Source organism: Protopterus annectens, chromosome 3.part0 (assembly GCF_019279795.1).
Source record: "Protopterus annectens isolate FY-2018-M chromosome 3.part0, PAN1.0, whole genome shotgun sequence".
Lineage (NCBI taxonomy): Eukaryota > Metazoa > Chordata > Ceratodontiformes > Protopteridae > Protopterus > Protopterus annectens.
In genome coordinates, this window is record NC_056731.1 from 1,892,709,163 (window position 1) to 1,892,735,319 (window position 26,157).

A 26,157-nucleotide genomic window follows, 5' to 3' on the forward strand; every position below is an offset into this window, starting at 1 on the left:
ACATGATGTTCTATAACAATATAATGGCCATGAATGTAAGATTGTGCTGTGATGTAATTTATATAGATTTAACTTCATCATTTGACAGGGTTATACACAAAACACTGATCAATAAATTAGTACAACTAGGTATTAATGTAATCTTGATAAGATGGGATAAGCTGCTTGGCTTACAGATAGGACATGGCAAGTATCATACAGCAACTGGACAGGCAAAATCCTTGATTACAGTCAGGGTGTCCCACAGGGCTTTGTCCTAGGCCCTTACTTGTTTAGATTGTATCTTTCAGACCTAACTTTTTCATCTGAGGTGTTCCACAGTCTATATGCAGGCGACCTGAAATTGGGTAAACTGATTGCATGTGTTACAGATAAGGCATGTCTGCAAAATAACTTGACTAAATTGGCCATTTTGGGTACAGGAGAATAATATGCTGATAAATACATCAAAAACTAAGCAAATGAAATTTGGGAGACATAAATTGAAAGGTGAATATGTAATACAGCACATGGTGATTGAAACTATGTAGACTCATTTAAGGACCTGGGCATATGGGTAGATCCAGCTATGAGTTTTTCTAATCATATCAACCAGTTGGTTAATGATAGTTATAGAACTATAGTTTGTATAAAAAGATTTATAAAGTCTAGGAAATCAAAAATGATGAAGTCATTGTTAGTTACATTAGACCCAAACTTGAAAATGGAATAACAATATGGAAACCCTATAAGAAAACAGGCATAAGTAAACTGGAAAGAGTACAGCGGAAATATACCAAGGGCATCCATGGATGTGAAAATGTAATTTATTACGAAAGACTAAAATATCTGAACTTGCATAGTGTCTTTCAGATATCTAAGAGGAGATCTTATATATAGGGCATCTGGAGACAACTACCTCTGGGAATGTTTGAGTTATCAAAACATACTAGAGAATCATAAGACAGTCTATGTAGAAGATTCTATAGGAATAAGAAGTATACTAATTGGTTATTTGACAGAGCTGTTGCATGGAATAGACTACCAAATTTCATTAAAGCAAGAAGTACTAGTCTAGATATTTTAAAGAATAGCCTGGAAGCTTGTTATGGGAACAAGTATTTTGGTATATTGGCAAACTAGAAAGGCATTAAATGCCCATGCTTGAATATTTGTACGTATGTAATTGCTGTTGTGTCCATATCTGTTGCTCTTTCTGAAGCCTTGTTGTTTAGCATTTAAATCAATTAAAGGCGTTGGTCTACAGGAATCTATAGGTTTGCAGGTTTAGATATTATCTGTCCACTTACCAGAGGGAACTCTCTTGCTCTCCTCTGTTTTCCCCTTTTTAAATGGTTTTAGAATGTTCAGATTGTGAACCTCCTGCCAGAAAGCCTAGGAAGGCTCCAAAAAAAACATTTATATTCACGTTTGGTTTCTCCATCAGAGGGCTTAGAAAAGAAAGAAGTAACTAACTTTTTTCAACTGCCAAAAGACCCCATTGTTTGATGAGGAACTCAAAAGATTACAGTAGGAAAGGGGTTGGGGTTCGGGTTCAAATCCTCTCTTCAGAAAAGATTACTACAGTATACAGTCCTGCTAGGTGGCCTCATCATTGCTGATGCTACCAGAATCACTTGGAACAACCTGGACATGGCTGCCTCTTACCAAATAGTGTGGACTGAGTTTTCTTCTGTCTAGAATAATGCTTAATTTGGACAAAGATTTCTAAGCCATGTACCACATACCACAGTCTTTGCAGTAGCACTACCCATTAAGGCCCAACTTTTCATTCATAAGCTAGGAAGTCCAGGATGATGGACACATTTGGGGAAGTGCACGTTTGTGTCTGCTGCATTGCCCTTGAGTGGAAAGTGTCCTTAAGTGCATGCTATATTTTCAAAGGAACCCAAATACAGGCCTGGAGACTGCCATCACTGGCTTGGGATTGCAAGGATTATGTCTATGCGTCTGCAATCATTGGTTTCGAGTAGTCTTGTCAACCAGATACTACCATCTGCCTCCCCCCAGCATAAGCCGCTCACGCCAAACTTCCCTGACTGGCTTTTCTAGCACCTAGCAATTGCTCAAGCTGTGGTTGTTGTGCTTTGTCAGTGTCATCCCTCTAGTTTACAGAGCTGGGCTGTTCTAGACAACATTTGTATTGGAGTTTTACCACCTTATGGCAGCTTTATTTATTAAGCTCCCTTATGTCAGGTTTCACATTAAGGCCCTTCACTGCACAGTTTATGTCCAGTAGACCTATCATTTTGATAATGTTTTCCTAGTTTGAGTCCCTGAAGCACATGCATACTTAGAGTTGTGATTTAGTGCCAGCAATCTTCTAACTAAAAGCCCATTTCAGATTCAGATGCCTCAGGCCACAGTCGCCATTCATAAATTTGTTGTAAGGTGGGGATGGCACTTCAGCAGACAGTGTTTGGAGTGGCGCCTAATTGTCTTGTAAATCTCCTCCATACAAATGTCTTGTAAGCAGTTCTGCTAACCTTGGTAGCCTTTAAGAACTCACTGCCTTAAGATATAATCTTCTATTTAGATAACCATAGTAACAGTGTTGTACATTAGTAACCAGAGAGGTGCAGACTCCTATCTCCTTCTTTGAGTGGGAGTGAGTATTGCAGTGGACTGTCAACTTGCACTGCTGTGTAGCATTAGCCCACATGCTAAGGGTAGCTGACTATTTCAGACAAACCCATGCCCCCAGTGATGAGGATATTTCACCTCTGGGGCACATTGCTTGCACTTCCTGTAGTTCTTCAGCAAGTGCTAAATGTCCCAACTTTTCTTTCAGTTCACCCATGGGAAGTGGGATCAGACCAGGCTAAGAACGTCCAAGCTCACAGACGGCCAGATGGTTTCCTTTCTTCTTTTTTCCTCCATTTCCTGTGATTGATATTTATCCAGAAGGCCAGACTTCTGAGGGCCAGAATCATTCTGATCCCTTCTGCTCCAAACAGTTTCCCTAATGAGTCCTTTACTTTTGAAGAAAGTGTCTCTCTGAGATTTAAATATTTTGATCTGATGTCCATTTTATTATGCATCACAAATGGGTCTTTGGATCCATCCTTGGATCCAAGCTGGCCATTTCTCATACATACGATCCAAGCCTCGAACTCCTCCTTCTCCCATGATGCTTCACTTCTCTTCAAACCCTCAGATCTCATTTGCCATCATTGTGTACAGACATGATTGCAAACCTCTCTCCATTGTAGGTAACATTTTCAGAACATTTTTCTCTTAGATTTCTTTCGCTTTCTCTTAAATAGTTATACCTAAACTTAGAGCTAAATTTTTCTTTCTTCCCTCCCACTAGGCTACTTTAGTTTTTACTGGCATTAGGCCATTTCCACACCAGAGCAAGCCCCCCTCCCCTATTCAGACTGCCCAGCCAAGCACATCACCAGTGAGGTCAATGCATTCTTCCCTGTCCTCTTGGCTTTGTCATTCTGATATAGATCGGATGATAAGGAATTTCCTCAAACCCCAGATCCAGGTGGGGATTTTGCCTTCTCCAATTTACTCTGGATCTATGAGAGCTCTGTCTCTGATACCACTTCCTCCTCCTCCTCTTCCTCTGATCTGCCTGGCTTCTGAGTTGCAGGGCCTGGTGACCCCAAGTGAACCAGCATCAAATCATGAAATACTTGCCCCAACTCCAACGGTGTCCCAAACTGGCTCTTCTCTGATTCTGTCAGAGTAGAGCGGGTCCCGGATCCAAGGGATCAATGCTGGATCCTCGGATTTGGTCTCTGCTCTGACCTTGTCCTCTGAGCTCTCCATTCCTTTGGGGGCCTCAGCCTTCAATAGCTTGGGTCTGGTGCCTTCTGGTGATATTGGATCTGGGGTGGCCTTGTCTCTTTCTCCCTTAAGGACTTTGCCATCTGTGGTGGGGAGGGTAAGGCTCCCCTAGCTGGCAGAGGGGGCTTTCTTGACACCTTGAGACATACATGGTCCTTCCTCCAACAGGCCCTTCCCAATCCTCTGTGGATCGAAGATTTGCTCCTGTCTGTCTGATCCATGGTAATCTCCTCATGGAGAGCCTCCAAACAACCTTTCAGCAAGGGGTTCACCTGAATTCAGAGTCCTCAGAGTACCCTGCGGAGGAGGTCCCCCGGAACCATTGGTGCAAGAGGAAACACAGTGACTCCCCCTTGGAGCCTTAAACAAAGGACACCAGCTTTGATGGGTGAGGGTTTTGACCGATCTCCACCAGATGATATCTCCTTTGGAGATATCTTAGAAATACTGAAACAAAAGGGTGGATGATCATCCTAACCCCCTTCCTCTGAGGAATCAGTGTTCCTGGAGGTGTTCGGGACAGGGCAATCTACATCATGGATGACCCCACCAGTGGACCAACTTGTTGACCTCATTGTCTGACTGGCTTGGAAGGATTCTGATACCATGGAACTAATCCTGAAGTGCGCGGAGCTGTCCACCCCCCAAACAAGGAGTCTCGGGCCTTGGACAGACATGGAAAGTGGGTGTATGCCTCAGCCACATTTCTGCTGTGGGGATTGAATTATCAGGCATGTTTCACTCACCTCCAGAGAGACCTGATGAAGGAATTTTCAACATCTGTGGTGCAGTTGCTGTCTGAGAAAACTTCAAAAAGATTTCCACACAAATGAATACTATGACTTAGATTGCTAGCTGCTCGATGAGGCTAATCTCCCATGCGGTGGAGAGATCCTCTCAAGCTGCTGGTTCAGGCATAGCCCTCAGACAACATGCCTGGATGAGACTATCCGGATTTGAGGACCCCTTCAAACTGACATTCAGTAATGCCCCCTTTGAGGGTTCCTCTTTGTTCAGACCATCAGTTAAGGAGACTCTTACCCCCCCAGTGAACAGGAGTGCAACACTCCGTCTGCCATAGGGATCAAACCCCCCCCCCAAGGACCTTTTCCTGGAACCAATGGAGTGGAAAAAAATGTGGTTCCAGAAATCCCAAGGGGTCTTCCCTGATACACAGGATGAATCCTCTTCCAGAGGGAGAGGAGTCTATGGTAGACACCACCCCAGAGGCAGTGGGGGTCCACAGAACCAGGGCTTCAGGGAACCATTCTCTGACGAGCCATTTCAGTGGTCCTGAAGCACTGCCTGACTGTCCTACTCTGGAGGCAGTCAGGGGCAGACTATCCTTACACACAGCAGCCTGGGCAGACATAACAAACAATGCTTGGGTGTTAAATATTATAGCCAGAGACTACTATTTTCCCATTTCCCAACCTTCTCCCCACTCTGGGGAGTGTTTCCCCGATGTGCCACCCAGTCAGAGAGAATGCCTTTCTAGAAGTACAAGAACTTCTAGACATAAGTGTCATCCAGTGAGTCCTAACCAAACAACGAGGATGCGGAACTTACTCATGCTTCTTTTTGGTACCAAAGAAGACTGGTGACCTTTGACCCATCCTGGATCTAAGCAGTTTCAATCTGTTTGACAAGAAGGCAAAGTTCCGCATGGTTATGGTACATTCCATTCTGCTATTCGTGGGCAAGGAAGACTGGATGTGCTAGGTGCATCTCCAGGATGCATACTGTGTCACATCAAAATATACAGGTGCTCCAGGAGATATCTATGCTTGTGTCTGGGGGCTGATCATTACCAGTTCAGAGCACTTCCCTTTGGTCTCACCACTGTCACCCGGGTGTTTACCAAATGCATGGCAGTAGTCGCAGTGCATCTCCATCTGGATGCATTCTATGTGTTTCCTTACCCTGGACAATTGGCTCCTAACGGCACGCACAAGGCATCAAATTCTTTTGGGACCCAGTTGAACATGGTAACACAAGTTGCAGCTCTTCCCTTACAAAGGATATAATCTCTCAGGCAGTAGGTACAATGCCCACTAGACACATCTCCTTCAGCTCGCATAGTTCTCATAGCCTTGGGCTCCACATAGGCTGCCATCCTTCTGGTGTGTCTAGCCAGGTTCTTCATAGTTCTCCAGTGAACTCTGGTGGTTCAGTGGTCCATCGGGTGTCACTCGTTATCAACCCCAATCAAACTTACTGCAATTTGCCGACGTCACCTGCAATGGTGGATGCTCATGGATGATCTTCATGTGGGCAAGCCTTTTATCCTTTCCACCTCCTTCAGTTGCAGTGACCACAGATGCTTCCCTGTTGGTGTGTGTGGGGGGGGTGTGTTTTCAGAGAAGGATGGTCCAAGGCACGTGGTTCCCTACAGAGACCAAAGTGCATGTAAACATCTTGGAGAATGAGGGCAGTCCTCCTCACGTGGTAAGCCTTTCACGACTGCCTCCCTCTGTGGATGATTGCGGTCTTGACTGAAAGTATGTCATTGGTATGGTACATCAACAAGTGGGGGGGATCCCAATCTTACCCACTCTGCAGAGAGGACATGAGAGTTTGGGAATGGGTGATTGCTTCAAACCGCTTTTTCATTGCAATGCATATCCTGGGAGAATCCAGCGTTCTGACAGACAAGTTGAGCAGGTCCATTTTAAGTCCTCACGAACGATCCCTGAATCAGTCAGTAGCAAATGGGATTTTCAGCCATTGGGGCCAAACTTGCTGCAATCTATTTGCCTCCCCCTAAACAACAAATGCAGCTGTTACTTCGCTCTGATTTCCTCAACAGGGGAGTTACCAGAGACACTCTAGTCCATGATTGGCTCCTGGGTCTCCTGTATGCTTATCCTCTGATCCCCCTGATACCCAAAGTTCTACAGAAAGCCAGCAGGTTGAAGACCAATCTTATCCTCATTGGCCTCGTCATGTATAGTTCCCCTTTCTGTAGTCTCACAGCAAATATCCCCCATGGATACTGGATCCCAGGCAGGCTCTCATTTCACATCCGACCAAACGACCGATCCCCAACTTTCAGTACCTCAAACTAACCACTTGATTTCTCCACTTCCAGTAATTTTGCTAAAGTCCAGGCTTCACCCCCCCCCCTCCCCCCGATCAAGAAGGTATATTGTATTGTAGCAAATGGAAAAGGTTTTCCATCTGGGCTTCACATAGGAATATAGACCCCTTTTCAGCCTCAGTTTCTGATGTCCTTATGGTGTTATCTTTTCCACAAGGGAACTATTTTTCTACAGTAAAGGTACAACTTGCGGCCATCACTGATTTCCATACTGGGAAGGGAGTTGGCTTCCCTCTATCCTTTCTTCTTTCAAACTCTGTCAGGCATTCTTAAAAGGGGGTTTTCACCTAAGACCTCCAATCAAGGTTCCTTCTCTCCCTTGGGATCTTACTGTAGTACTACAAGGTCTCACCCAGAAACCCCTTTGAACTTGCTAGCTCTTGCGAGCTGAAGTGTTTGTCATGGAAGACTGCCTTTCTTGTGACTATTACGTCAACCAGAAGACTTTCAGAAGTGCAGGCTTGGTCTTCAGAACCACCGTACATAACCTTCTTCAAGTATAGAGTTTCCCTCAGGACAAATCCTTCCTTCATTCCAAAGGTCGCTTCGAAGGCAAACATGAATCAGACCATTCATTTACCTGTGTTCCTTCCCAATTACTCCATTAAAGGCGAGTACATGTTACATTCTTTGGATGTTCACAGACAGTTATGTTTCTGCCTACATAGGACTAGACAAAGTAAGAGTATACCAGTACCACAGATAAGACACCTGGTAGGAGAAATGAAATTTAGTAAAAAATGCATTTAATCAAGGTCGCAAGTAAAATACAACTTCTGCAGTCAAGCTAGTTCATCAGGCTGTTACAAATTGCATTCAGCCTCAAACCATTTAAATCTAATTAAAACAGTTAGTCTATCAAATTAATGTCTCCCTAATTAACTTGTATATAAAAGAGAGACATCTTCTATATAATGCAACTATGTAAATGTTTCACTTCTGGTTTTAAAGTAAAAACATTTAAACCTGGGGGGAATGCTCTAAAATACAATATCCATGTATTTTCAAAATGTTCTGTAACATTATACATGTCACCACCTCAGTCTAACTATATACCATTCTGTAAAATTAAAAACTTAGAGTACCATCTGTATTGAAGATATGTTTATACAAATAATTTGTTTCTATTATCCACCTTATTTCAGACATATGACTCGAAATACGATCTTATAGATGCTAGTTAGTTTTCCCCACATAAAATGAACATCATTTAATACAGCTTGCTGTAAACAGGTACATAGAAATGACTTTTCTTAATAGGATGTATAAAACTATGTTTAGTATAACTATATTTACAAAAAGTACAACAATTACACTAATAGGTTCCTCTCTTAGTAATGGTGATGTCTCTCTTTCTTTGCTCATTGTAGCACAATTTAATAAGAGTGCTAAATTTCTTATAACCAAAAGAGGGCATTGTTGTACTAATGTCTTTTAATTCTGGCACTTGTGACAATATGGGCTAATGCTTTTTAATTATATTTTTAATTTGATTCGTATTCTGATCATACATTAATATACATCTACATCCTATTGGTTTTCCTTTACTTTTATTTCCTTTTTCATTTGTTTAACTGTATGATGTAGATTTGAAAATACTGGAGGGTATTTATTTTATCTGTCTCCAAGTATCTCATCTTTAGTACTCTGGACTTGCTGAATAGAATAGCCCCTATCTAAAAAATCAATTGCCATCTCATCCAACTGTTGCATAAAATCTACATCTTGTGTATTAAGCCAGCTCTGTCTAGCCATTTGATTTTTAACTGTATTTTTAAACACATGAGGTGGATGCATGCTATCTCTTGCTAGGTATGTATTCTTCTTAATTTTTTTCTTATAAACTCGTCTCAAGTCGACCCTTAACTTTCTTTCTTATTAGAACATCCAGAAACTCTATATTCCTGTATTGAGCATTTTATTTAACATTAAAAAGGTCGTGGATGAATGTAAATATGTGATGAAGTCATTTAAATCATTCAGTAACCCATCCCATATTAAAAATACATCATCCACGAACCTCTTATAAAAGGCCACTTCTTTGTAACAAGGATTCCTGAAGCTATCAAGGATACCCTCGGTTCCCAACAATTCATCACTATGTTTGCGTATGTATTGGCCACTGGTGTACCCATGGCCACACCATTGACCTGTTTATAATACTTGTTTTGAACCATGAAAACATTGTTCTCAAGAACAGTACTCAACAAGTCACAAATTAACTCTGTATTTAAATTCTGAATGTTAGTGTATTCTGTGACATATTTCTTAATCATGAATATACCTACATCATTAGGGATGCAGGTGAATAGGGAATCTGTATCCAGTGTTACTAAGTAACTAGTGAGGGTGTCGTGAGTGTTAACCCATTGCCATAATGTTTCTACGAAATATGAGGTGTCTTTAACAATTGTAATCTGTTCAACAGTGTAAGGTAAAACTTTGTCAGTTTGAAAGTAAGATGTATTCATTAAAGAAACTGCAGTGGCAGCATCTGGCTTTCATTGCTTATCTTGATTTGAAAGTCATTCCTAGAGGAGAGCGGACATTAAAAATGCGAACCTATCATGACTTATACCCTGATCTTTTACTATGTTAGCACCAGTTAAATTTGAATTTGTCATTCCATTATGTGACTCTCGTATATTAATTTTTCAGCCTATTGAAAACTATCTTAAAACTGAAATTGCAGCTCTATTTGATGAACTTATTTCTTTAGTGGGAAAAAATGTTCACTTCGTTATGCTTACAGAAGCATTAGAAAGAAGTTCCCATTTTGAAAAAAATTGTTGATTCAAATTAAAAAAAAAAAAAAAAGTAAGAAAACGGGATATGGATGACTTCAAAAATGGAAATGTCTTTTTTTGGCCCAAATTTAACACCACCAATGAGACAACATCTTTTACAGCATGTGACCTAAATACACAAGCTATGAATACATACAGAAGTCGACAAGCGATTCAGCCATTAGCTCAGCCATTCACCCAAGCTGCCAACATAATTAATGAATCCCAGTGCTCAACTACAAATACGAAATATGGTCAAAAACTCAAATGCTGAAACTGTTGTGGATGCTAATCTTATAACAGTTTTGGATCTGATTGACATTTCTCTTAACCAGCAAGATTCTTTTCGCAATCCATTTCAAATACCACCCAAAAGAAAATGCAACAGCCAGCAAGAGAGAAAGAGTACCAATGTGACTTGCACAATAAACCGCTAAAAGATACTGTTCATACTTGTGGTTTTTAATTTGTCTATGTATGACCTTACGGAAACTGAACTCTGAGTACAGGATTGTTATGTGCCAACAGCTAGTGTAGATGTATCACAAGTGCTTTTAGAGCTTAAATAGTTTGAGAAGAAATTGAATCTCAAAGTTTATTTTTCATCTACTGATGCTGCTGATACACAAGTAAACCCACACACTAGACAGAGCACTTTTGTCCCCCCTTCAAACCATGTTGTCATTATTTGAAAAAACGATTGAAGTGTAAAGTAATTTTTATAAAAAGACAAAGTTTTTTAACCTTCAGAAGGCAGAATATGATGCAATACAGTCTTTGCCTAACAATGAAAATATAGTAATAAAACCAGTGGACAAATGGGGTGGGATAGTGGTGCTAGATAAGCAGTTGTACTATGTTACAACTGTTAGTCATCGGATTACTTGCTTATAAATGCTAGATTGGTCAAAAGAGGTATGGGATAATGTTACATCAAGGTTATCTGTGTATCAAAATACATATATAGACAAGAAACTATATGATTATTTTATAGTGCATTTTCCTATAACACCAATCATATATGGTACTTCTAAAATTCATAAAAGTTTGACTATAACCCCCCCCCCCAATGGCCTATTGTGTCAGCTAGGGGGTGGGTAACTGAACCTTTTTCAAATACTTAGAAAACCAGTTTAAATGTATATTGCAGACACCTCACATTGTTAGACACCTCACATTTCGTAGAAACATTAACACTCCTGACACCCTCACTATTTACTTAGTAACACTGAATGTAGACTCCCTTTTCACCTGCACCCCTAAAGATGTAGGTATATTCATGATTAAGAAGTATGTCACGGAAACATTCAGAATTTAAATATAGAGTTAATGTATGACTTGAGTATTGTTGAGAACAATGTTTTCATGTTTCAAAACAAGTATTATAAACAGGCCACTGGTGTGACCATGGGCACATTAGTGGCTAATACATATGCAAACATAGTGATGGATTGTTTGGAAGCATAGGTTATCCTTGATAGCTCCAGGAGTCCTTATTACAAAGAAGTAGCCTTTTATAAGAAGTTCTTGGATGATTTATTTTTAATATGGGATTGGTTACTGAATGATTTAAATGACTTCACATATTTACATTCATCCACGACCATTTTAACGTTTAAGAAAATGTTCAGTCCAGCGATAGAGTTCCTGGATGTTCTAATAAGAAAGAATGCTAAGGGTCAACTTGAGATGAGTTTATATAAGAAAGGAATTAAGAAGAATGCATACCTAGCAAGAGATAGTATGCATCCGCCCCATGTGTTTAAAAATACAGTTAAAAATCATATGGCCAGAGTGAGCTGGCTTAATACACAAGATGTAGATTTTATGCAACAGTTTGAGATGGCAGTTGATTTTTTTTTTTAGATACGGGCTATTCTTTTCAGCAAGTTCAGAGTACTAAAGATAAGATACTTGAGATGGTCAAAATAAATACCCTCCAGTATTTTCAGATCTGCATCATACAATTAATGTAAATAAAGGAAATAAAAGTAAAGGAAAAACATTAGGATGTAAATGTATATTAACGTATGATCAGAATACAAATTAAATTAAAAATATAATTAAAAAACATTGGCCCATATTGTCACAAGTGCCAGAATTAAAAGACATTAGTACGATAATCCACTCTTGGTTATAAGAAATGTAGTACTCTTAAGAATAAATTATGCTACAAAGAGAGAAAGACATCATTACTAAGAGAGGAAGCTATTAAGTGTAATTGGACTTTTTGTAAATGTATTTATACTGAACATAGTTTTATACATCCTATTAAAAAAAAGTCATTTCTATGTATCTGCTTATGGCAATCGTAATACAAATAATGTGATGTACGTGGCAAGATGTATTAAATGCTCTTCATTTTATGTGGGGAAAACTAACCAGCTTCTAAAAGATCGTATTTTGAGTCCTATGTCTGAAATGAGGAAAATAGAAACAAATTCTTTGTATAAACATATCTCCAATTTGGATGGTACTCTTAAGTTTTTAATTTTGCAGAATGTTATAGTTAATGATAGAGGTGGTGACATATATAATGTTACAGAACGTTTCGAGAATAAATAGATAATTGTATTTTAGAGTTTGTTTCCCACCAGGTTTAAATGTTTTTACTTTCAAACCAGAATTGAAACATTTACATAGTTGTATTACATAGATGTCTCTTTTATATATGTTAATTAGGGAGATGCATTAATTTGATCATAGATTAATTGTTTTAATTAATAGATTACATTCACCATCAAACCATTTAAATAATTTGTAACAGCCTGATGAAGCCACTTGACTGCGAAAGTTGTATTTTACTTGCGACCTTTATTAAATGCGTTTTGACTAAATTTCATTGCTCCTACAAGGTGTCTAATCTGTGGTACTGGTATACCATTTTACTTTCTGTGTTTATAGTGTGGATACACCAGTTCTATCGGTTTGGTTCCCCTTTTTTTGGATTTTACATAGGAGTAGACCTCATAGGAATCAGAGCAGTTGTTCATTGCCTTTTTGCCTAAGTGGTTGAGACAGGCTGTCTCCAAGATTACTTTAGCAAAATGGATTACAGAATGTATTTCTACAGTTTATTCTCGGCAAGGCAAGCAACTTTCTCGTGCAGTTAGAGCCCACTCCACCAGATCAGTGTCAACCTCTTCAGCCTTTTCTGCTAGAATTCTAATTGATGAAATCTGCGCCACAGCTGCTTGGTCCACAGATCATACCTTTATATCTCATTACAAGTTGGACATTATTTCCCGAAACAGGGCGTCATTTGGTTCTGAGTGATCAGGCATATCCTTCTGTGAGGTCTTCCCAGGCTTTGTGTAACTGGTGACCCATTCGTGCTGCATAATAAAATGGACAACATCAGATTAGAAGTTATGTACTTAGCATAACTTGGAATCTGTGTTGTCCAATTTCATCACTTCCCAACCTTCTTCCCCCTTCCTTGTCCAGCTGAGAATGATCTGGTAGATTACGGAACCCACTGGTGCCTAGTTTGGACTCCAGTACATCTTTTGTCTCGGTATTTCTATTACCTCTGAGATAACCGTCTTGAGGAAGGGGCAGCAAACTCAATCTGAGGGTTTGAGAAAGAGTGAGGCATTATGGGAGAGGGAGGAGTTCGAGGCTTGGATCATATGTCTGAGAAATGGCTGGCTTGGATCCGACGATGGATCTGAAGACCCATTCTTGATGCATAATGAAATTGGGCAGTACAGATGCCAAGTTATTATGGGAAGTACATAACTTCTATTCTGTCATCCTTTGGGCAGATCCCACCATATTTGCATACCCTAATGCTAGTGGTCAGGCTTCTTTAGTCTCCCCTGATTAATAAATCCTGATTTTTATGACAGGGTAGTTCTCCTCTGAGGAGTTTTGTCTAAGGAAGACTTAACCGAAAGAGTCTTTCACACTTAGTCACCTGATTCTACACTATTTGGAATATTTGTGTACTCGGCCATTAAAATTGATTTGGCACTTGCTTTCTACTTTTTAAAGTTTTTGCAGCCTTCTTATGTGGTGACACATATAGGGATCAGTTTCAAGATTTCCCCCCTCTATAAGGCATTTGAAAATGTGATCTTCCTCCCTTTGAATCTGCTAGGTATAGGGACCTTAGATTTCTTTCCTTAAAAAAAAAAATATCTAGTGCCTATTTTTGTTAGGTCTGCAATTGGAAATCCCTTCTATCAAGCGTCTTGACTTAATTTTCCATAAAGAAAGGATGCAACTTAAAATAAATTTGTCCTTTATAGGTTCATAGGTGAGTACTAGTCCACAATAGCTAGAGCCCTTATAAACCTAACTGTACAACCCAAATGTGACCCACAAATTTGATTTATATAGGAGGTGATTTACTTACTGCCCCTGTCCATCAGAGATAAGGTGCCAGACAAGGGATAAATTTCCGATTGCCCATCAATTGGTCCAAGTTGTGCTTAAATAGGGATAGGAAGGGATGCTGCTTCAGATGGATGGGAAGCCTATTCCAGAGGATGGAAGTTCTATCTGTCTCTTTCCAAAGCATTCTGTTCATTGCAAGCAAAATTTAGATCTTTTAACCTAGTAGGTCTGATTCTGTTTGTTTTGCAGATGCGCATCAAGTTCATTAAAACAGGGTCCAGGAATGCCTTTTCTGCCAAGCAAAGAACCTTTATTTTATTTTATTTACTTTGACATTTCTTTACCGGGAAAGTCTGACTTGGAAGGAAGCCAGTTTTCTGCGGCCCGGGGAGAAACACTTCAGATGTATGTCTTTGTAATGTGGGAGTAAACCGGAGCACCCAGAGGAAACCCACATGAATGCAGGGAGGGCATGCAGACTCTGCACAGAAGGCACTCAAGCCGAGAATCGAACTGGAGAACCTCTTGCTGTGAGGCGACAACTGTACCACTGCGCCATCAAGACAGTCTGTCTTGTGAAAGAAAAATGCACCTCTCTTAATTCTGTATAATGCTGAGTAAAGAGGTGGGGCTTTAAGGCAGTCATCCTAGGGCATTGTGTTTACTTCCCTGTATTCTTTTTGTAAGAAACCTTTATAGATTGTACAGTTGCTGCATGTGTTTAGTCAGGTACATACCACAGTGAGCATTATACTATATGATGGGTCTGAGACCAGAGTACAGTGGTGTGGTGACCTCTCTGGGCTTAAATACCATGTCATTGCTTATAAGTTTAGCAGCACAGAAGTATTTTCTTTTTACCTTAGATGCATGTTGGTTGAAGGCTAGGGTAGTATCTACATGAGTTCCCTGATCACCAACTAGTGAATCAACTTTTAGGAGTGTTTTCTTGATTACATAGTTAACTGGGGTGGCAAACCTCCCAAAAGGTGCTATAGTGCAGTTATTGGTACTGAGTTTTAAGCCATGGCTTTGGCACCAAGTGTTTGCCTTAGACCTTCCTAAAGGGTTTTCTCATCTTAATGAAATTCAGAGACAGCTCCCAGTATGGAGTCATCTGTGAACTTTGTTAGCCTAAGGCCTTTGACATCCAAGAAGTAGATGCCAAAGAGGAGTAGCCCTACACAGAGCTCTGGGGGACTCCACTGGTGATTGACCTCCTTGTGGAGGTGGTTTCACTGATTCTGACCCCCTGGGTCCTATCAGTGAGACAGCTAACTATCTTGCATGTTATAAAGGGGTTTATACCTAGTACCTTAAATTTCTTGCCAGTGCATGAATGGGGGTGTTGTATTTTTAACATTTTTTGTTTACTGGGAAAGTCTGACTAGGACAGAGCCCATTTTCAGTGAGACTCTGGGAGAAACATGCTAGACGCATCTCTTTAGAATGTGGGAGGAAACTGAAACACCCAGAGGAAATCCTTGCAAATGTAGGGAGGACTTGCAGACTCCACACAGAAGGCATCCCAACCAAGCATCAAACCGATGAACCTCTTGCTGTGAGGCTACAGTGCTAACCGCTGCAACACTACTCCGTCCAAAGGCATATTAAATGCTTTAGCCAGATCTAGGTAGGCAGAGTATACACAGTTTTCCCCTCAGCAATTGCCTTAGTGACCTTTTTCCAAAGTCCACCAGTTTCAGTAAGCATAACCTTCCTTTGACAAAGCCTAACTGGGATGGATCCAGTGTCTGGAGGTCTTCTATGTCCTTGTTGATAATTTACATGATAATTCTTTCCATGGCTTTGCAAACAGGACTAGTCAGACTAATGGGTTTGTAGTTTCCAGTATCTGTTGAAGGTCCTTCTTTATGAAGCGGGATGACAGTCACAGTCCTCCATTCACGTGGCATGAAGCCTGTTTTTAAGACTGTAGTTAATGACTTCCGGAATCCTGTTAAGTCATATTTTAGACTGTTCAGGAGGCATCCTGGGATATTATTGGGGCCCAATGTGTTCTTGGGTTTTGCGAGTGCAGCTAGTATATGTTTCCTAGTTAAAGTTGGAGAGATTGTTTGAGGGTATTTTTGGGGGAGGGTTACGTGTGGGGGGTAAAGTTGGAACTGAATTTGTCTGCTAATAGGTTCAGTATATTGCCAAGCTCTGTGAATGTGTCTCCATTAACCACCAGTTCAACATATTACTATGTGCTGCCCTTGAGGTTTCTGACATAGCTGTAGAAGGTGAAACCATTCATTTGTTGATTTGGATGTATGCTTGTGGTCATTGTCGTGTTGAAAGTTGAAACTCCTCTTCATCTTCAGCTTTCTAGCAGTTGCCTGAAGGTTGTTGGCCAAAAGTGACCGGTATTTGGAACTGTTCATAATTCCCTCCACATTGACTATAGCCTCAGTTCCAGCTGAAGAAAAGCAACCCCAAAGCATGATACTGCCACCACCATGCTTCACCATGGGGGTGGTGTTCTTTTGGTGATGCTAAGTGTTGTTTTTGCGCCAAACGTACCTTTTAGAATTGTGGCTGAAAAGTTCAACCTTGGTCTCATCAGACCATAACGCATTTTCCCACATGCTTTTGGGAGACTTTATGTATTGTTTTGCAAATTTTAGCCTGGCCTGGAAGTTTTTCTGTGTAAGAAAAGGCTTCCGTCTTGCAACCCTACCCCATAGGCCAGACATATGGAGAATATGGGAGGTTGTTGTCACACGTAGTACACAACCAGTACTTGCCAGAAATTCCTGCAGCTCCTTCAGTGCTGCTGTAGGTCTTTTGGCAGCCTCCCTGATGAATTTTCATCTTATCTTTTCATCAATTTTGGAGGGACTCCAGTTCTTTGAAACTTTTTCTCCACTTTTTGATGACTGTCTTCACTGTGTTCCGTAGTATATCCAATGCTGTGGATATTTGTTTGTTCCCTTCTCCTGACTGATAACTTTCAACAATGAGATCCCTTTGATGCTTTGTAAGCTCTCTGCGAACCATGGCTTTTGCTGTAACAGGCAACTGGGTAAATGTCAGGAAAATCCTACCAGGACAGCTGAACTTTATTTGGAGTTGATCAGAGTCTCTAATTGATGGCAGGTGTGTATCCAAGAAGACTGAATGTTGTAATTAAAGCAAAAGGTGCTTCAACAAAGTATTAGTTTAAGGGTGTGCACACTTATGCAACCAACTTATTGTAAGTTTTTTTATTTTTTCCCTAACAGATTTGTTTTTCAATTGAATTATACAGGTTATAGGTCACATTAAACGTGGGAAAAGTTTTGAAATGATTTATTGTGTTCTCATTTTTTTATATCACAAAAATCTGGCATTTTAACAGGGGTGTGTACACTTTTTATATCCGCTGTATTTGTTTGTAAGAATTGATAGGATTGTAGAATACTGGAATGAGCTGAAAATAATTGGAAGAAACTGGAATGAATGTCTTTATCTGCTAATTTAACCACATTTGTGCTGAACAGGTGTGAGTCTCTCCTTTATTGGCTAAATCTTCTTGTACCTTTCAGAATATAGTATTCACACACTGTAGTTTGGTTAAGAATGCCTTATCTACAGTGGAGGTAAATGTTAATATCTGAATCAAATCATAATGTCCATAGTTTCTGCAGTCATTATACTGTCCATAAATTCTGTACTCAAATTTCATTATATCTGTAGTTTTCTTGAATAATAATAGTATTCTGGAATGCTGGATATTTGACCTAACTTCTGCATCCACTCTTGAGTCTTTGTATAAAACTTCTGAGGACTGCACTGCAATGACTTTTTGCATATCGAATCAAACGAACGAACTTACTTCAGACAGTCATTTATCTTCTAATTATACCAAAACCCTGTAAATGTCTGGTTCCCAAGCCTTGTACCATACAAACAAAATGTTTGTACTTTAATGTACTGCACATTCTATTCTTAACAGTATTGTTGACTGAAGGTTATTTTCACTGATTGAAAGTGCATTTACTGAAATGCTGTGCATACTGTAAAGGCCTGCTTTAATATGGCTGCATTTCTAGACTTGTGCAAAAAGAATACTGTAATTTTGTTTAACAAAATACATTGAAATGAAACCTGATCGTACACTGATGTATATTGAGGCAGCTCCATCTTTCACCCTTGTCTGTGCAGGTGCTGGTCTAAAAGGGTGGAAGGCACTGAAACCTTGCACTGTCAGGTACTCTGCCACTTTAAAGCACATCTCAGTAACTGTACAGATGTCTTTGTTCTTGAGTGTGAGGACGGCTTGGAGGGAGTATAGTTTTTTTTTTTTTTTTTGTTTGTTTGTTTGTTTAGGCTCCCGGCATTGAGCAGTAACACCTTGAAGTTCATTTGAGTTGATTTTGCTATGTTGGTAGGTTTGTCAATTTGGCGTTGCCTAAAAAAAGCAATATGGGGGTGGATAAAGTTTTAGCCAGTATTTGAAAGCCTAGAAGGGGAAAAGTGCAGTCCATACTTGGCAAAGCAATGTAGTCTATTAACCATGTCCCCCCAAGCTGACAAATAATTGATTGTTAGAATGACACTAGAAAGACAGTCACAGCCCTTAAGGCTAAACAACACACCTGATACACTTGTAATAGGTGACTCTATCGTCAGGCACACTGACGTCCCGCTCATCAGGCTGAACAAGGAGAAGGTCACGGTGAGCTGCCTGTCCAGCGCTAGGATCCGCCACATAACACAAGCACTCAGGTCACTCCAAGGCAAGTACAAATATGACTCAGTCATTGTCCATGCTGGTGTGAATGACCTGAGGCGTACCTCCCTGGACTACATAAAAAGAGACATAGAGGAGCTCTCTGAGCATGTAGCCCAGGCCGGTATGACCTTGACCTTGAGTAGCATCTTACCCTCACCAAGAATGATGCCACAATATGAAGACAAGATGATCAATTTCAACAATTGGCTTAAGTATTGGTGTCATTCAAAGGGGAGCCAATGCCTGTCAGCCTGGGATGACATGCTTGACAAGCCACGATGCTTCGCTAGGGACGACTTGCACCTGTCACCCCTGGGCTTTCAGATATTGGCAAAGGCTCTTGCTACCCCCATAGTGCCTTTTTTAGGCAAGGCTCAAAAGACAAACCCACATCCATAGGTATCACAAGGGATAAGAAACTGAGTAATGCTACTCAACGCCAGAAGTCTAAACCTCAAGATGCACTTTTCGAAACTCTCCTTAGCATGGAGAACATCGATATCTGTTCAGTAACAGAAACCTGGTTCAAGGCTCCCGAGAGCACCCCAGCACTACCAGGTTATACCTCATACCATGCTTTTCGGCCCCAAAACTTGGACCGAACCGCAAAAGGAGGGGGGAGTATCAATATTCGTCAAAGATACCCACACCTCCAGGTTGGTGGCACAGCACGAAGCATCAGAGACTATCCATGTGCAACTAACAGTGGGTAAAACTGCCTTCCAGTTTATAGCCTGCTACAGACCACCCTCCCAAACTCAGGAACCCCACTCGGCCTTCCTGAGAACACTGGAAAATATGAAGGTCTCTCCAAACACCATTATATTGGGCGACTTCAGCTACCCAAACATAGACTGGGAGCATTACTCTAGCTCCAACACCCTAGCCCAAAGGTTCCTAGAATTTATAAACTCAAATGCTATGGAACAACTTGTTACCACTCCCACAAGAGGGGAGAACATACTGGACCTGATCATCACGAACATGGGGACTTTATGCTCCAGACCAGAAGTGTATCCCTCACTGGTAAGATCAGACCATAAACTAATCTCACTGGATATTCACATCCCGACCCCACCCCCTGCCCAGAAAACCACAGTGAAAAACTTCTCTAAAGCAAATTTCACACTCCTCAAAACCGAGGTGGAATCCTTCAAAGTCCCCGGGCCTGTGGAAAATATGGCCCAGACCACAGAATCCTTTATAAACGCATTCTATGAACACCTTCAGGAATGCATGGATCATGCAATCCCAAATAAAACCAAGACCCAATCCTCCAAAGGCAGACGTCCTGTCTGGTGGACCCCAGCCATAAACAAACTGTACAGTAGGAGGAGGAAGCTACTACATGATAGAGCAAAATCCCAAAAAGGGAAGGCATTTCTGATCAGTATTAGCAAAAAACTACAGGCACTCATAAAATCGTCTAAAGCCAGCTTCGAGAGAAAAATTGCACAGGACACTAAGGATAATCACAAGGCTTTCTTTAGTTATGTTAGTGACCTGGGTGGGAATTCCCAGATATGCTCAGAATTAGTTCAAAATGACAAAAAATACACTGAACCCACAGACATTGCCAACATGCTAGCTGACAGGTTCAGTGCAAACTCCCCCCCCCCCCCCCACCAAAAGGGCAAATATCTATCCCAGCAGAGTGCTGCCCCCCCTGACATTTCAGATGCTCTGGTAAGAGCCGCCCTCTCCAAAGCAAAAATCGCAGCATCAATGGGACCAGATGGTGTCCCGGGCTGCGTCCTACATGAACTCCAAGAAGAGCTAAACCCAAACATAAAACTACTGTTCAATCTCAGCCTTACTACAGGATATGTACCCAAAGAGTGGCGTACAGCAACAGTGGTCCCTTTCCACAAAGGTGGTGCCTCAACGGATCCTGGAAACTATCGCCCCATAAGCCTGACTAGCTTGGTCAGCAAAGCTATGGGAAAGGATTATCTTGGACCTCATAAATAAAGGTATTGGGGACCTACAGACACTGGATCCTACCCAGTTCGGCTTTGTTAAGGACAGATCCTGCCTCTTAAACCTGGTCGATTTCTTTGAAACAGTCACCAAGGCCATTGACGAGGGGAAGGTGGTCCACACAGCCTACCTGGACCTCGCAAAAGCCTTCGATACAATACCCCACTCGGGCATTATAGATAAGCTCATGGTTAGAATTGCTGGAGCCATGTCAGACTCCAAACCAGTTACAAGTGGCGTCCCACAAGACTCAGTCCTGGGACCTCTCTTTATTAAAGGTACAAGAATAAATGTGGTTTTAACACACAATATTTTTATACCTATATATATTTTTTATACATACTTTTTATACATATTTTTTACATATATTTTAACATTTTTTATATATTTATTGGTATTTACATACCAAATCTATGTATTAATAGAAATGAGTATTTTCTCTCACAATTTTTGATGATTTTACTTATACTTAATTTTTATTATATTTATATAAGTTGTAAACAAAATTTTGAAATTTCACGACCACGAATTTTTATGAACTTTTATAAACTTTCCATTATATTCAAGTGTAAAAAATGGTCTACAGAATTACCAATGGTTTGGTTTTGTATTACCTCAACAGTAATTAGTGTCAATTAATGGCCAGCCTATTAGAAGTTAAGATTAATAAAGTGTGGGTTTCACTTAGATGTATTTAAACTGAAGATTTGTATGTGCAACAGATTCTGATGAAGTCTCCATATGGGAGATGAAAGCGCTTAATCTGGTTATTTTTTGTAATAAATTGGTGTTTTGAAACGTTTACCTGGTGGTCTGTTGGACTCGGACTTTGATTCAATTGAACCTGAGTTTCCACGTTCTACAAAGAGGAAAGCCTTTATTGTTACTGGAGAACAGCGCCTATAACTGCATTTTTTTCTGTTTGGAAGTTGTGTGCTTTTCGGAGGTACAGGCCAACACGGAAGGACTGTGGCTGACCAGGTTTGCAGATGACTGCAAACTGGGCGCCATAATCGACTCTCCAGCTGACACAAGCATCCTCCAAAAGGGCCTCATAGAAACAGACAACTGGTGCCAGAGCCATGGCCTCAAGCTAAATGCCAAAAAGTGTATAGTCATCCCCTTTGGCAAAAACAAAGTGCCCACAAATTACCACATAGGTGGTAATCCATTAAGTACAGAAGAAGTAATTAGGGACCTGGGGACCCAAGTTGATAGCAATCTCTCATTTGACAACCACGTGGCCAAAGTGGTTAGAAAAACATTTTATATAGCCCACCTAATCATGAAGGGATTCACATCTAGATCAGGGGAGGTCATCATGCCTCTTTACTCATCCCTCATCAGGCCCATAATTGAGTACAATGCCCCTTTTGGGATGTACCTTACCAGACACCTGCAGCAACTGGAAAGACCCCAAAAGTACCTTATCAAGAGGATCAAAGGGCTCAAACAGATGCTATATGCTGCCCGGTTAAAGAAACTCCAGCTCTACTCAGTGGCATACCGCCTGCTCAGAGGCGATCTGTGCCTGACGTATAAAGCCATGTCCAACCCGGAATTAATGGACATGCTGCACCTCAGAAAATCCAAATCCCATCGAGCTACGCGCTCAAGAGACTTGAACCTCAGCACTGAAATAAATAGGACATGCTGGAGGGACAGATTCATAACCCAGAGGCTCCCTTCACTCTAGAATAAAATCCCAGTCCAGGTTAGGCAGAGTCCCTCATTGACTCTCTTAAAGAGGAATCTTGATGAGTGGATGGGAGATCGTAGGTTTACCCCGGGTCACTGTTAGACAGAGGCACACTATACTAACCTCGAAAAAGGGCATAGCAAAATTAATTTAAAATAGGTGGCGAAAGCCAAACACACTCTGGCTAGGCTTATAAATGCCCTAGAGCAGATAGCCTAGTATGACCCTAAGTTGTTGAAATCAGTCAGTTTAATGTAAATTTTCATTCTGTCCTTAACTGTTAAGTTCGGATTCGAATTGGCCCTTACTAAAGCTCGTGGTAACCAAAAAGCTCTTGAGCTTCTCCCATACCCATAATGTACAAAACCTTAACATACCCCAGATCTCGTTTGCTCCTTTTCGAGAAAAGATGTGGGTCAGCCTTAGCTCTCGAGTTTCACAGATAAGTGCTAGTGGGTTTTTTTTTTGCTGTACAATCTTTTTGATAACTTCTTATATATTATTCTTTTCCGTGTTCCTTTATCCTTGTACAATATTGTACATCTCTTTTTTTAACCATTGTTAGTATTATTTTTCCCTTCTCTTTCCTGCTATACACTTGGGTGTAGCTTTATTACTATTGTTGGCATTTTCTGACTTTATCTTTTCTCCTTATTAAAAAAAAAAAAAAAACAAAGAAAAACAAAGAAAAACTTCTTTATTTCTTATTCGTTTGACTTTTATTGTTGAAATGGCTGCGAAGGGTCCATCTGGCTTTAAAACATGTTTAAAGTATGGGCACAAGTTGCCTCTCTGATGCCAGACGTTTATTGCCTAGGCCTGCCGCACATTCAGGAGGATTGCTCTATTTGCCACAGTTTCAATCCCAGGGCTTTAATGGACAGAAAAAACAAACTTATTCTTACAGACTTATTGCAGTCATCCTTTGAAGCTATCGCTGGAGCTCAGTCCCCCAAGACTAAAGCTAAGGAGTCCAAATCTCTGTCTCCGATGCCTTCCACTTCCTCGACCCCAATTTCAGAGCCTTCTAGGAAGAGATCTAAATTAGATCCAAGAAGATTTTTATTTAACATTTGTTTACAGGGAGAGTCCAACTTGGAAAGAAGCCAATTTTGAGCAGAGGCCAGGGGAGAAACAGTCCAGATGCATGTCTTTGTAAAGTGGGAGGAAACCGGAGCACCCGGATAAAACCCACATGGACGCAGGGAGGATATGCAGACTCTGTACAGAAGGCACCCAGCCGAGAATCGAACCAGAGAACCTCCTGCTGTGAGGTGCCAGTGCAACTGCTGCACCACTGGTGGTCTCCTTCAGATCTGAAGAAAAATAAATGAATGGATCCTAAGATATCTTCAGGTCCAACAAAGAAACCTATGGATCCCACTATGTCTGGTACCAGTGTTCTTCCAAGGACCAGGTATTCTCCTTCTTCTCTTGATTCCGTGCCTTCTCCATTTTTGGAAAGATTCCATTTAAAGTCTCCCTCCCTTGCTTCATCTCTTTCATCTAGGAGTTTGAAAGAGGAAACTGTTGACAGAATGATGCCGAAGGTCCTCACAGGGCAGGTCCAGATGGGTGTTTTACCGGCTGCTACCCCTTTGGGTCAGGAAGTCAGTCCTTCTACCATTTCATACTCCTTTTCTGATCCCTTTGGTTGTTTCATAGTCTCTGGATCCAAGTCTTTTGGGTGTGTCTTGCTCTGATCTGAAAATAGCCTTATCTTTGGATGCAAAACTTCCTATGAGTGCTCCGGCTCAGACTTCTGATCTGGATGACACTTCCTTCTGAGGCGTTGGAGTCAACTCCAAAGCTTTCAAAGCAGTGTCTGAGCCTTGGTGCTTCAGCACTGGATAGCTCTGCTCAGACTTCTTCCTTGGGGAAATTGCTTTCGGGACGGGAGGAGACAGCGATCCAGAAGCTTGCCTTCTCTGTCTCTATGGGTGTTGTCTGTCTTCGAGGTTGTGAAGAAGATATTTTCTACTCCTAAAGGACAGATGGTTCTTAACCCCCTTGGATCCTCAGTCTACTTCCCAAATGTCTTTGTGCTTGGAGCGTCGTCATTCTGTGCCACAGGGACAGCCAGCTCAAGACCCCCAGATCACCCAGCAGGGTTTTAGTCTCTTCTGACACTTCCCCTGGAGCATGCCACCGAGGAAATTCATAAGAAGAGAAAGTGCAAGAGGAGGCACTTGGATTCTCCACAAGTCTGTCACTGAGGAAACAGATTTTGATAAGGGTGAATGGTTCCCATGATCACCTCCGGAAGATGTCTTTAAAGACATCCTTGAGATCCTTAAACAGAGAAGGGTTTGGACCCCCAGCAACCCTTCATTTGAGGAATCAATATTTCTGGAGGCCTTTTGGAGCTGGCCCATCTATCTCCTGAGTTACTCAGCCTGCAGATGAACTTGTTGATTTGGTCTATTGGTGGGCATAGAAGGACCGTTATTCAGTTGAACCAATATCTAAGAGGCCAGATAGGATTCTAGCTCCACCTGTGGGGAAAGAATTTTGGGATAAGGGGGTGCCCATGGATGCCATGTTCGCGACAGCGCGGCCACCAAGAAGAAACTTGCTGAACAGAGTTCTTCTGTTCATCCCCCTGATGGAGTTCAGGGCAGTGGACATGTTTGGGAAGCATGTCTACACTATAGCAACCTTTGCTGTTAGGTCACTGAACTGTTTGGAACATTTTACTAGGCTGCAAAGGAATTTGATCAAAGAACTTTCAAATTCCCTTGTAGGGACTGTTTCTCCTGAGAACCAATTGTTTGTGGCCTCTCAGTTGACTGCCCCCCAGTCTATCTCGAATTCATCTATGAGGCTTGTTTTGCATACAGCCAAAGGCTCTTCGAGGGCAGCAGGTATAGGCATATCCATTAGAAGGCATGCCTGGATGCGCTTGAGATTTTGTGAAGCCCTATAAGTCCTTGTTTCTTAGTGCTCCCTTTGATGGGACTTCATTGTTTGGCCCAAAGGTGAAGGACAGACTTTCCAGGTGTGAGAAGGATAGAACCCTCAAAGATCCTTTTCTAGGAATCAATGAGCTGGTCGGAAAGTGTGGTTCAGAAAGTCCCAGCTACCTTTCAAGGATGCATGTGGAGAAATTTCTCCTAGGGGCAAAGGGGGGGGGGACTCTAATGGACATCTCTGCCCCCTTTGCAGAGGAGGCCCGCAAAACCAGGGGTCCAGAAATTCTTTTTCTGATAGCCCCTACCAGCACTCCTGAAAGGAGGCCTGATTCTCCACCTCTGGAAACAGTCGGAGGTCAACTATCCCTGCACCAGAGGGCCTGGCTAGACATAAAAGATACATAGATTCAGAGGAAAATTTGCAGAGGTTGTATAATTCACTTTTCCCTTCCACCTCCAACTGTACACAAAATTCCTGATGTTCCACCCAGTCAGAGCTAAGAAGCAGCACTAGAAATACAAAAGCTGCTAGAAAAAAAGCCATCCAAGAGGTCCCGCCAGACCAGACCGAATCCAGAACTTACTCAAGATTCTTTGTAGTGGCAAAGAAAACAGGGGACTGGAGATCAATTTTGGATCTCATCAACTTGAGCAGGTCAGTTTGACACGCACAGATTTGGATGGTCACAATTCAGTCCAGTCTCCCTTTTCTGGGCAAAGGGCTACTGGATGTGCTCAACAGACCTTCAGGATGCTTACTATCACATAAAAGTGAACAGACAGTCCAGAAGGTGTTTATGCTTCCAACTGGCAAGTCAGTC

The 26,157-nt window shown here is 41.3% G+C and overlaps 1 protein-coding gene across 1 annotated transcript in view; it reads left to right on the forward strand.

Annotated features, from left to right (window-relative positions):
• Window positions 1-26,157, forward strand: part of PPP6R3 (protein phosphatase 6 regulatory subunit 3) — a 3,115,682-nt gene that overhangs the window by 829,329 nt on the left and 2,260,196 nt on the right. The gene's annotated exons all lie outside the window — the stretch shown is intronic.